The 12,011-nt window shown below is 37.5% G+C and overlaps 1 long non-coding RNA gene across 1 annotated transcript; it reads left to right on the top strand.

Moving 5' to 3' along the window:
* The first annotated feature begins 2,491 nt into the window (after positions 1-2,491).
* Positions 2,492-8,318, top strand: LOC121727879. The gene is made up of 3 exons (XR_006035740.1): positions 2,492-2,541; positions 8,177-8,182; positions 8,308-8,318. It is a non-coding gene; the product is annotated as an uncharacterized LOC121727879 (long non-coding RNA).
* The last annotated feature ends 3,693 nt before the right edge of the window (positions 8,319-12,011 follow it).

Genomic DNA, 12,011 nt, shown 5'->3' with positions numbered 1-12,011 from the left:
CGGATTAAATCCCATCCCTCGAGACAAGCTTAAGCTAAAACCGTACGCCAAAAAAGCATTTGAATTTGGAATCTAAACTGAACTAGAGTATCGATTTCTAGTCGATCTCCACACTAAAATAGTACTAGGATAAATGACTAGTAGATTGGGTGCACGTACGTCGTACGACATAATATAAGCCTGATTTCAAGTTTAAATGAAATAAAACTTATATAATAATGTGCGTCAAGATGATGCGCATTATAGAGATACTAGATGTCCCGCGCAGCTTCGCCCGCGTAAATTAGGAATATTACGGAAACCGTACAATATTTTCCCATAAAAAATAGCTTATGTCCCTAGTCCCTTCACTTGGTCTACTCTATATCTGTGCCAAATATTGCCATAAAAATTGCTCCAGTAGTTCGTAATTTCTAATTTTTCCCACATTTTCCTAAGTTTCTTCGGTCGTATTAGTCTTAGCGTGATAATATTATTATATAGCCTTACTCGATAAATGAGCTATTTAACACTGAAATAAGTTTTTAAATCGGACCTGTAGTTCCTGAGATTAACGCGTTCAAGCAAACATACTTACTCTTCAGGTTTATAATATTAGGTAGGTAGATTTTTTTAAATTATCGCTTGACAAATTACTCGAGCCTCGATCTTAAAGACTATGAAAAGTACCAATAACAGGGTCATTATAGGCTCATAAGTCATAAGTTCATAACCATGGGACGATGCATGGTATAATATGGTAGTGATGATGATGATTAATGTAATTTGTATAGTAGCATATGCTTTCCGTTCTTAAAACAACGCCAAAACTCCCAAACTTGTATCTATAAAGAATCAGGAGTTCTTTCAGCGCCTTTCGAACCACGGTATACCAGGTATAACTCGGTGTAAAATCTTACTTGTTGGTAGCATATGCTTAGAATACTTCTCACGAAACCGAAGTCACCACATGTTTCCCTATAAATTTTAAGGAGTTCTCTCGATTACTTATGGATCCTTCATCAGATCACCACTTTTATGAATATAATACCAAATTGGGATATTACCCTATATACCAAAAGAAAAATTTTGAAAATCGGTTAACAAACGGCGGAGTAATCGTTGAACATAAGAAAACGAACATAACACCTGCCCCATTTTGAAAGTCGGTTAAAATTGTAGCCTATGTGTTATTCTGATGTAATGTTAAGCTATGATATTGTAAAGTTTCATTAAAATCCGTTAAGTTGTTTTTGTGAAAGAGTAACAAACATCCACACATCCACACATCCATACATCCATACATCTATACATCCATACATGCAAACAAACTTTCGCCTTTATAATTTAGTAGGATGTTTTCAGATAACTTTAAGTATAAAACAACGAAATATCTTAACAACCACGCGTAAAACTTGTGTCTGCGTTATGATTTATGACCCAGTTACATTTCAAGGGCATAGTCGAGTTCACTCACAGATCACCACTGTTACATTTCAAGGACTTGAACAAGTTTCACTACTGTATATCATTTATACTGTGCTAAACCCTCAGAGGACCCTGTGGTACTTTGAATTTTGTGTGATTTTTTTAAGTAATAGCCTTTTGAGACGTATGCTCCAAGCATTTTCGTAAAGAGGTCGCTGAAGCTTATGCTTACAAAAGGTATTAAGTCTTCGGCTTTAGAAGTATTAACCTTTTTGCGGGTCCGTCTCCACCAACTCAGAATTGATGACTGTCTACAAAGAAAACTGTTTGTAAAACTACGTTTATTTTCTCAAATGTAATGGAACAACCCTTTTGTGTCTTTAAGTAAATCCAAACTTCCTCTTTGTTTGGATTTACACGTGTTGGCTTATGGTTACCTCATTCTTAGTTACATATATTTTTTTTTAAATGGCCCCTTATATGGGACCTCTTGTTATAAAAAAGGGACAATTGTTTACTTACATGGTTTTGACATTTCTACTTTATAATTACATAATATATTACCTAGTAGTAGATGAGAGGAGGGAGCTATTTTTGTAGTCACTCGAGCGTGACTTAGTAGGTGTTGTACATTTAGTATAACTGATTAAAAAATAATAAGAGCGTTTTTTTTTTTATTTTAGCGGTGGGTTCAGAAACTACAGCCAGTTTAAGGTTTTAAATAAGAAAATATATTCAAAAAATTGCTTACTTAAGACAGTTATAAATGTATTTTAGACTGCAAGGACTTAATCATTTAGTTTAGTGCAAAAATAAAATATCTGCGAAGCTTAGTTAGGAAAATATGAAGCTTTATTTTTTTATATTTTGAAAGGTACCTACAGGCTTACCTAACCTTTGAATCGTCGGTGCTTTATATGGAAGCTTCTTTGGGGTATACTAAACATCCAGTATCTTAATCTGACAGATCCAATGACATTTCAATGTTAAAAAAAAATTAATTCACGTCATGAGAAATCTGATTTTTATTTTATATACCATGATAACTAGACACAATATGGCGGAAGCCTATACAAGATATATCTGACATGCTCGAGCTACTCCCGAAATCCCCTTTTCCCCTCCCTAACTATAGTTTTTCGCTGGTTTCCGTCAGTCGTATAGATAGACAAGGAGCGAATTTTGAAAATTTTTATGTTAAGTGAAATCTAAGATTTTCATTTTATCTAAAACTATGTTTTTTGTCATAATGTATATTATTTTTTTTTTCATAATCACTGGCAAGAAAAAAATTCAGGTCAGTATCAGTTCTGTAAAAAAACTACAGCTACTACATTACCATTCCAAAGATTTGGTAATGATAAAGAATCTATAAAATTCCTATACTTGAATTGTAAATACTTTCGAAGCTAGGCTAAAAGAACGCTGTAACATTATTTCACTCCGCAGTAAACCATAAAGCATTTCAGAACAACGGCGATCCGAAGTTTAAACGAAACGGTCATCGCTCACAATTGTAAATAAGTCCGTTCGTGGATCATAAAGTCCGGTACATTTTTCCGAGTGTCGTTCACATTTGGTGACGACAGAAATGTCCGACTTTTCATTTAAAAGTCCCTTTTTTACGTCTTCAAGGAGTGACGGATTAAGACTACTTGATGCCCTAAGCAATCCATGCCTGTGGGCCCCCCTATCCGTATCTCAACTAGAATCGGTCTTTGAACTTTCACTCTTCTAGTGCCCCCTCAGACGTGATGCCCTAGGCAATTGCTTAATTTGATTAAGGGCTAATCCGTCACTGTCTTCAAGTGATAAGTTGGTGTCTAAACACACTAGGCCGAAAAAATTCGGCTGAAGTTCGGCATGATTATGCCTGCAATGTCTTTTAAATTGCTGATGACACACCATGCCGAAATTACGTCGCGTTATATAATATATTATATGCGTAGCGCATTGCAAGCGTGATCATGCCGAACTTCGGCCTAGTGTGTTTAGACACTAAAAGGTAAAAAATCATGACATGAGAGACATGCTATAATTAGACCGAAGCTACGCGGATGACAAATGTTATAAACGGGTACTATACACCATCACGATTTAATGATTCAAACTCGAGTAAGTACTGGTAATACAAATAGTGCCAATATCGAAACTAGATTCAATAAATAGACTTCGTTACTATAATATGTAGATGAGGTGTAATTTTCCGTTTTTCTCTGCTAAGCGACAGTTAAAACGTACTAGATATTGCTATCGTTAATACATTATGTCGCAGTAATCCTATTAACTTTTACCTCCTCACGATTTGAATATATAAGTCCCGGGAAGATATTCAAATCGTGAGGAGGTAACAAAATCTAATATTTTAGCTGTAAAGAACGAATAATAATCAGGTGCAGAAAAAAGTTCGAAGTACGCTCAGTGCGTACTCGTCGCCTCATTCGTGGATCATAAAATCCCTTGCATTTTTCCAATAGTATAATTCTGGAATGCAATATCTGTCACGCATTGCCGTTAATGGTCTGTGCTCACTTTAATGCTCGTATAACTATTTTTATGTCCGTACTTTGTCTGATTTATCCCCTCGTAAACTCTCACCACCGTTGACGGCGGGCAAATCGCAGGTTGCACTGCAACACTGCACACACACACACACACACACACACACACACACACACACACACACACACACACACACACACACACACACACACACACACACACACACACACGCACACACATACACACACACACACACACACACACACACACACACACACACACACACACACACACACACACACCCACACACGCACACACACTGCACACACACACACACACACAACCTTATTAAATCCCACTGTTTTCGTACCGCCCACGAAAACACTGGGGTGATAAAAGGTTGCCGTATCTGTATGCCTGTCTATCTGGGTGTGTGTTTTACTGCTCGTGAGTCGCGACATCATAGCATCCAAACGGGTAGACCGACTTTGGTGTATTGTCATAAGGACCTTACATAATCTGTCAAAATAATCATTAAATTAAAGTTTAAGTTAACGTCAAATTATTTTTGACATTCTTGAATCTCGATGATTTCATTCAAGTTGGTGAGGGTCATTTACCCCCACTTTACCGCCAGCAAGCCGTTAGAAATGATGATGGTGATGAGTGATGATGTTATCTGCTGCAATTTATCATTATTGAGTTTCCCTCAAGGGCTAAGTTCACGAAGTAGCTTCCTGATTGAAATTAATATTGGAGAATTTAGGTTCGTGTTAATACAGTTTTAGCTCGATATTTTACCGATTTCTACGACAAATATGTTTCTTAATTATTTCTCTCAATCTTTGGCTTTATTATTTTACACAATTTAATAATATTTTTTAGTAAAATTTAATAGTAGCATGGGCCAGGATGAACAGCGGTAGCCAACGACAGCAAAAATATGCTTTAATTCTACCTCAGCCCGAGAGACATACTATACTGTTTTGGGACGTGTAAACTAAAGTAAGTAGAATAAGAAGTACAAAGTAAACAGACAAGAAAGATAAGACCAGAATTATTAATAGCTTACAATCTATACTTCCATACCTAAAATTATAAATGCGAAAGTGTGTCCTTTTTTATGAAAAAACGAGGAAAACGAGCAAACGGGTCACCTGATGGAAAGCAACTACCACCGCCCATGGACACCCACAACATCAGAAGAGCTGCAGGTGCATTGCCGGCCTTTTAAGAGAGAACACACTCTCTTCTTGATTGACGACCTCTGTGGCTCAGTGGTGAGCGCGTTGGTAGCTCAAGCCGGGGGTCGCGGGTTCGAATCCCGCCGACGGAACAAAAAGTTTTCAATGTTCCCGGGTCTGGATGTGTACCTATTAAATATGTGTATGATATAATAAAAATCCTAAATATATGTATGGTATAAAAGTATTAAATATATTTCCGTTGTCTGGTACCTGTAACACAAGTCCTTTAGGTACTTAGCACGGGGCCAGACTGACGTGGTGTGAAGCGTCCATAGATATTATTATTATTATTATTATTCTTGAAGATTTGCAGGTCGTATAGGTCCGGAAATACTGCTGGTGACAGTTCGTTCCAGAGTTTTACAATGCGCGGCAGAAGGTTACGCAAAAACGCACTGTAGAAGACTGCCACTCATCAAGGTGATGAGGATGGTATATTTTTCGCGTGGGGCGATGCAAAAGTTGCAGGTGGTATGATTCCGAACAATTCCTCAGAGCACTCCCCGATAGAGGATGCAGAGTGAAGCCACATCTAGGCGTAATTCTAAGGGGTCCAAGCTGTTTAAAACACTATGGCAGTCAACAATTCGTGCGGCTCTTCCTTGGATACGATCCAGAGGGAGCAGTTGGTATTTTGGCGCCTCTGCCCAGAGATGAGAACAATATTCCATATGAGGCCAAACCTGTGATTTGTAGAGTAATTATTGTAGGCATTGGTCTGTCTGTCCGTCTGTCGTTCTGTTACCTCTTCAGGACCAAAACGCTAAACCGATTTTGCTGTTTGATGTGGACATAGTTTTTGCCCCGGGAAAGGACATAGGATACTTTTTATCATCCCGGAAAAATGTACGGTTTATCGCGTTTAACAAATTTAGGCGCAACGGAGTTGCGGGCGTCATCTAGTACCTATTATCATATTTTATTGTGCCTTCCGTATATATGTGGGAGAGCCATGGCTCTCCCGGCCCAGTCTCCCGGCCCATTCGTGCCGAAGCATGCTTCGGCACGAATGGGCCGGCTCGACCGGAGAAATACCACGTTCTCACAGAAAACTGGCGTGAAACAGCGCTCGCGCCGTGTTTCGCCGAGTGAGTGAGTTTACCGGAGGCCCAATCCTCTACCCTATTCCCTTTCCTACACTCCCCTATTCCCTTCCCTCTAAAAGGCTTTAAAAGGCCGGCAACGCACCTGCAGCTTTTCTGATGCTGCGAGTGTCCATGAGCGACGGAAGCTGCTTTCCATCAGGTGACCCGATTGCTCGTTTGCCCCACCCTTATTTCATTTTAAAAAAAACCTTCATAGTTAAAATCATAATTATCTGATCATCTAAAATATGAGCGCTCGTTATTGGGTACGGGGAATTACCTGCCTAATTTAGTCTAGCGTTTCACGGGAAAGGAATTTGTAAAATTTTCTGAAGTACCTAATTGGCCTGTATTAAAGGAGGATCCGCGAAGGCCTGAGGCTATAAGGGTTGAATAGGGTCGTAATTAGGAAGTTATTATGAGACTAGTTACCGCTGTTTGAACAATTATTTTGATACAGAAATTCCATTATTTTTTTGTTTGCGGGCGGCAGGCAAAACAACTTTTATCTTTATATTAAATGCGAAAGTGTGTCTGTCTATATGTCTGTTACCTCTTCACGACCAAACCACCCATTTTGCTGTTTGGTAGGGACATACTTTGGAATCCCGGCAAAGGACATAGGATCATGGGCGCCGGCAGAAATTATTTCCAAGGGGTGCAGATTTTAGTTCTCTCTTCTTTCTTTTCTTTTCTTTTCTTTTTACTAACAACAGTGACTGTCTATTTTCGTCAAAATACATATTTTAGTGCCGAAACATTACCAACATTTTACGAAAATGATGTATATAAAGAAATGATTTTCAATAGACGGCTTTTTATTTCAATATTTTCTGTTGATCCCGAGATTCCCAAGGGGTGCTGGCGCCCATGCATAGGATACTTATTATCCCGGAAAAATGTACGATTCCCGCCCATAAACGAAATTTGGCGGAGTTGCGGGCGCCATCTTGTGACAAACAAGTTGTTTCAACATAATTAATATTACAGCCACAGAATAATTAATTGTTTTCTAGTAACCGTTGAAGGCTTCTTTGTAATTTGAAAATAACGAATTTTCTTATTCGACTCTTTATTATACGGATTTGCAATTTTCCGCTACCATCAAAAAACGTATTTCTTAATGTTTTCTCAATAAGCATTGGTTTACTGGTCATTTCTAACAAACACATAATAATATGCACTGTTAAGGTACGTGCACAGTTTGTCGGCGCGTGCCGGGGCGGATCGAGGCTCAGCGCAGCGCAAAATGCGCTATAGCACACTATTGCCGGGCCGGGTCGCATCGCATTGACGGATTTTAACGCTCACTATTCCGGGGCGTGCCGGGGCGGGTCGGCGCGCAATGCATTGACGGATTTTGAGCCGAGGCTTGCCGGGCCGCGTCGCATCACATCCGCGCGCCGCTTGCTATAGCACATTGTTGCCTGGGCGCAGCGGGTCTTGCCGGGACGCAGCGGGTCTTGTCGGGCCGTGTCGCATTGACGGAATTCCGCCGAGCAAAAATCCGCGCCGATGCGCCCCGGCACAGTGTGCGATACGCGCATCCGCTTCCATACAAATTGTATGGAGGCGGATTTTTGCGATGCGCCCCGGCACGCTGAGCCCCGGCACGGCCCGCCTCAGTGTGCTCACTCCTTTATAGTGAGCATCGAAACTGCTTTTTTTATACATTCAACTATATTTTCGATTATATCCGATTGCCTACTGACAATAATTAGTCCGGTTGATCGAGTTCCTACTTTGCAAATAAAACATTTAAAAACAGTCAAGGAGGAGGAAAGAAGAAAAATCAACTACTTATTATAAGGAAAAACAAATTATTTTATACAAAAATTAATACAATAAAACTCAATACATTTTATTAAGACGCTTATTAAAATGAAATATCATTATCACAGCCGTCATGTTAAAGACGTCTATTTAAGTTTGAAGATAATTGTTTTGCTGAGTCCAGAGATCCCGTTGAAGTAGAAATCCCGTTAAAGCTCCCAATCTTGCAAATAGCAACTTAGATAACGAAGCGCTAAGCTTAGAGCTCGCTAACAATTTTAAACTTTGACAAGAGCCTTTATGATTTGTTTCGTACAATTTGGAGCTATTAAATCGTAAGGTTTAGAATTGTGATGACGTTCGCAAACGGGTTAAAATTGAGTGAATATTTCAATGTTTTGAGTAAGTCATAATAGCTGAAACTGCGAATGATTTAGAGTATGTGATGAGATCACTCGACTAAGAAAACTCTAAAATTGGCCTAGAAATGAACACAAACAAAACCAAAATTTTAAATAATTATTGTGATCAAAAATACAACATAAAATACGTCTGCAATGACTATTTACTTGGGGAAGCAAATTTCATTTAAAACATCGAGTAACGAAGAAGGAGTAACAAGACTTAACACAACTTGGAGAAAATTCTGGACATTAAAATGAGCATGAGCATGAGCATGTCCATGCTCATGTTCATGTTCATGTTCATGCTTATGCTCATGCTTATGCTTATGCTCATGCTCAATGCTGGATACAAAACTCGAGTGCTGCAGCTAGAGCCATGTTAAGGCCCAGTAGTCCCTAAAATAAGCAGGTCGATGTCTGTCAGTACGAATATCGACGTTAAAGACATTAAAATAACATTCATATCAGCGCGCCTTGTACAGTGGCTGTTACGCGATCGCCGCGTGCCTTGATAATAGAAAATAGGACTAAAAACCTTTTGTTTTTAGTATTACACAAATCAAATATATCAAATCGTTTACGTTAGGTTACGACACATATACTACATTTTTTTTCTAGAAAGTGTGTAATTTAGCCATAAAATAATAAACAGCGTTACCTATATCAGTCATCAGTGAGATTTTTTTCTATCGAGCAGAATTTTTCAAATTGTGTACTGATATACCTTTGCGTATAGGAAATTTTCTCAATTTTAATACGGTACTTATTTTATACTTAAATAATGACATTTCCTTTACTAAAAACGTGTTTTAAAAAACCCATTTTACGTAGTTGCAACAACCACAGCGCCTTAACGTGAAGCTCATCGTGATCTAGCTACCCTTGTTTACAATTATAGTGCAGTAACTAAGAAAACCTAAATAAGAGTGAGGGGTTAGGTTGTAAGATATATTTTGAACTTCATTTTTAGGGTTCCGTACCCAAAGGGTAAAAAAGAGAGTACTTTTAAGTACTAAGACTTCGTTGTCTGTCCTTCTGTCTGTCCGTCCCAAGAACCGTTTTAGCTATACTTCTTAAATTTTCGCAGATTGTTTATAAATTAATTATTATTTAAGGAGAACAAACGTGATTTTTTAACCTATTGTGCTCTATATCAATAATGGCTACAGGTATGCACTTGAAATGTTCACATAATAACAGTTCTATTTATACTTTGATAATTAATAATGAAATGTAAATAAATTACATAATAAAGGGACAGAAAACAGAAAATTGATTTCAAAATTTCGTAATTGAGGCACAGAAAGCAATAGGTTTCCTAGAAATTAGATAGATCTACCTAAGGTTTTATTAAATAAGCTCTAGTTTAGACGAAGATGTTAATCAGGAAGACTTTAGATAAAATCTAACCTGTATATGTAACGGGATAGTATACATCTTGTACATGGACCGCAGAGGTAGAAACCCACAGAAGTGATGCAGTACGTCTATGGAATTTGGACAATTTGGACACCTTATGTGTTATGCGGCAAACATAAGACATTTAAACACATTATTAAAATTACAACAGTGGTCGGGTACTTGCAGGACTCGGCTTTGGAAGAACATAAAACTGCACAGTTGTAAGAGTTTTTACAAAGGTTAATATTTTATTCAAGAGTATTTTAAATTTTAACGTTTTTATAGTAGCCTATAAAAAACTAGTGAACAGGCAAGTTTTAGTTTTTGTATGATATTTTTCTGTAATTAAATGTGATTTTCTAAAGACTACCATTTTTTTATTAATTGAAATCCTTATAGACACGTTACATATTGTATCCTCTTAGACCTTAGATAATTCACAAGTCAGTTTCATCATTAATTTGCTACATCTATTCTTTTGCACAATCTCTGGTCCTAGTAGGAAGTAATCTGAATAAAGCGTATAATCTTAGCTAAATTTCCTCTCTGCAAAGCATCTTGTATTACATATTAAAATGACTTCATGCAGCTAAATGCTTATAAAACTTTGCTCAATTTGGCCAAATAATTTTTCTATTTTCTAAGCTCTATTTACCTGAATGCATTATTTACTATAACTTTTGCTTATAGGATTCTTATGGCCTGTTTCACCGCTTCCTGATAAGGTATTTGACAGATTTTCCATACTCCATCTGTTAAATTAAGTGGTGGATAGCCTTATCAGGAAGCGGTGAAACAGGCCCTTACAGGCGCACTCAGGAACATATTTTAATGTTCATGATTGATTAAACATCAATTTAATGAAAGTTTGACGGATGTCAAAATCTAGGTTCATGTCAAAATGTTAATTAATTACATTTAAGTAATTAGTCTAGGCGCGGCAGTCACGCTTGAAATATGGTTATTAAGTAATTATTTCACAAGAAAAATAAAGTTCTACTAAAATATTTTAATATACTATCCAATGTTTAATATACTTGTACTTGAAATTATCTTAGAGTTTAAGGGCCTGTTTCACCACTTCCTGATAAGGTGCCGGATAGGCTATCCACTACTTATTTGACAGATGCTCCATACTCTATCTGTCAAGTTATGGATAGCCTATCCAGCACTTATTAGGAAGTGGTGAAACAGGCCCTAAATAAAATTCAAATCTATACATATTATAAAACAAAGCTGCCTTTTTTCCCTCATGTCCCTTTGTTCCTTTTAATCTTTAAAACTACGCAACGGATTTTGATGATTTTTTTAGTGTTAGATAGCCCATTTATCGAGGAAGATTATATGTTATCACGCTACGACTAATAGGAGCGAAGAAATAGAGGAAAATGTGGAAATAACGGGGAAAATTATTTGAAACGGCTAACTTGAACGCGCTAATCTCAGGAACTACTGGTCCGATTTGAAAAATTCTTGCAGTGTTAAATAGCTCCTTTATTGAGGAAGGCTATAGGCTATATTTTATCATGCTAAGACTAATAGGAGAATGTGGAAAAAACGGGGGAGACTATTTGAAAGGGCTTATCTAGCAAACTACTGGAGCAATTTTCATGTTATTTGGCACAGATAAGGCTATCGATTTAATCATTTTTTCAGTGGCTATACAATATTCGCCGGGGTGGGTCGCTAGTATAATATAAACTAGCTGTCCCGACAACTTTATATGGCAAAACGTTGTTTTGCTATATGAAGTATTTCGCCCATATTATTTTATTGAAGTGACTTAATAAGTATGGCACCATGGCAACGTCCATCGTTACCCCGTCGCACAAACAGTGGTAACCGTCAGTCTCGACTTGTAATAATTTTGTATTATTTATTCAACAAAATATGCACTTATCTTATATCTTTAAATGAGCAATTCTTGTATATATATATTTATAATTGGAATCTCGGAATCGGCTCCAACGATTTTCATGAAATTTAGTATATGGGTTTCGGGGGCGATAAATCGATCTAGCTAGGAATCATTTTTAGAATGAAGCAAAGCTCGGTCAAATAGCTAGTCCTTATTAAAAAGTAGCCAGTAGCCGATTCTCAGACCTACTGAATAATATGCATTATATAAAATTTGGTAAAAATCAGTAAAGCCGTTTCGGAGGAGTACGGTAACTAACATTGTGACACGAGAA

Source organism: Aricia agestis, chromosome 6 (assembly GCF_905147365.1).
Source record: "Aricia agestis chromosome 6, ilAriAges1.1, whole genome shotgun sequence".
NCBI lineage: Eukaryota > Metazoa > Arthropoda > Insecta > Lepidoptera > Lycaenidae > Aricia > Aricia agestis.
This window is presented reverse-complemented; position numbering and strand designations above follow the sequence as displayed.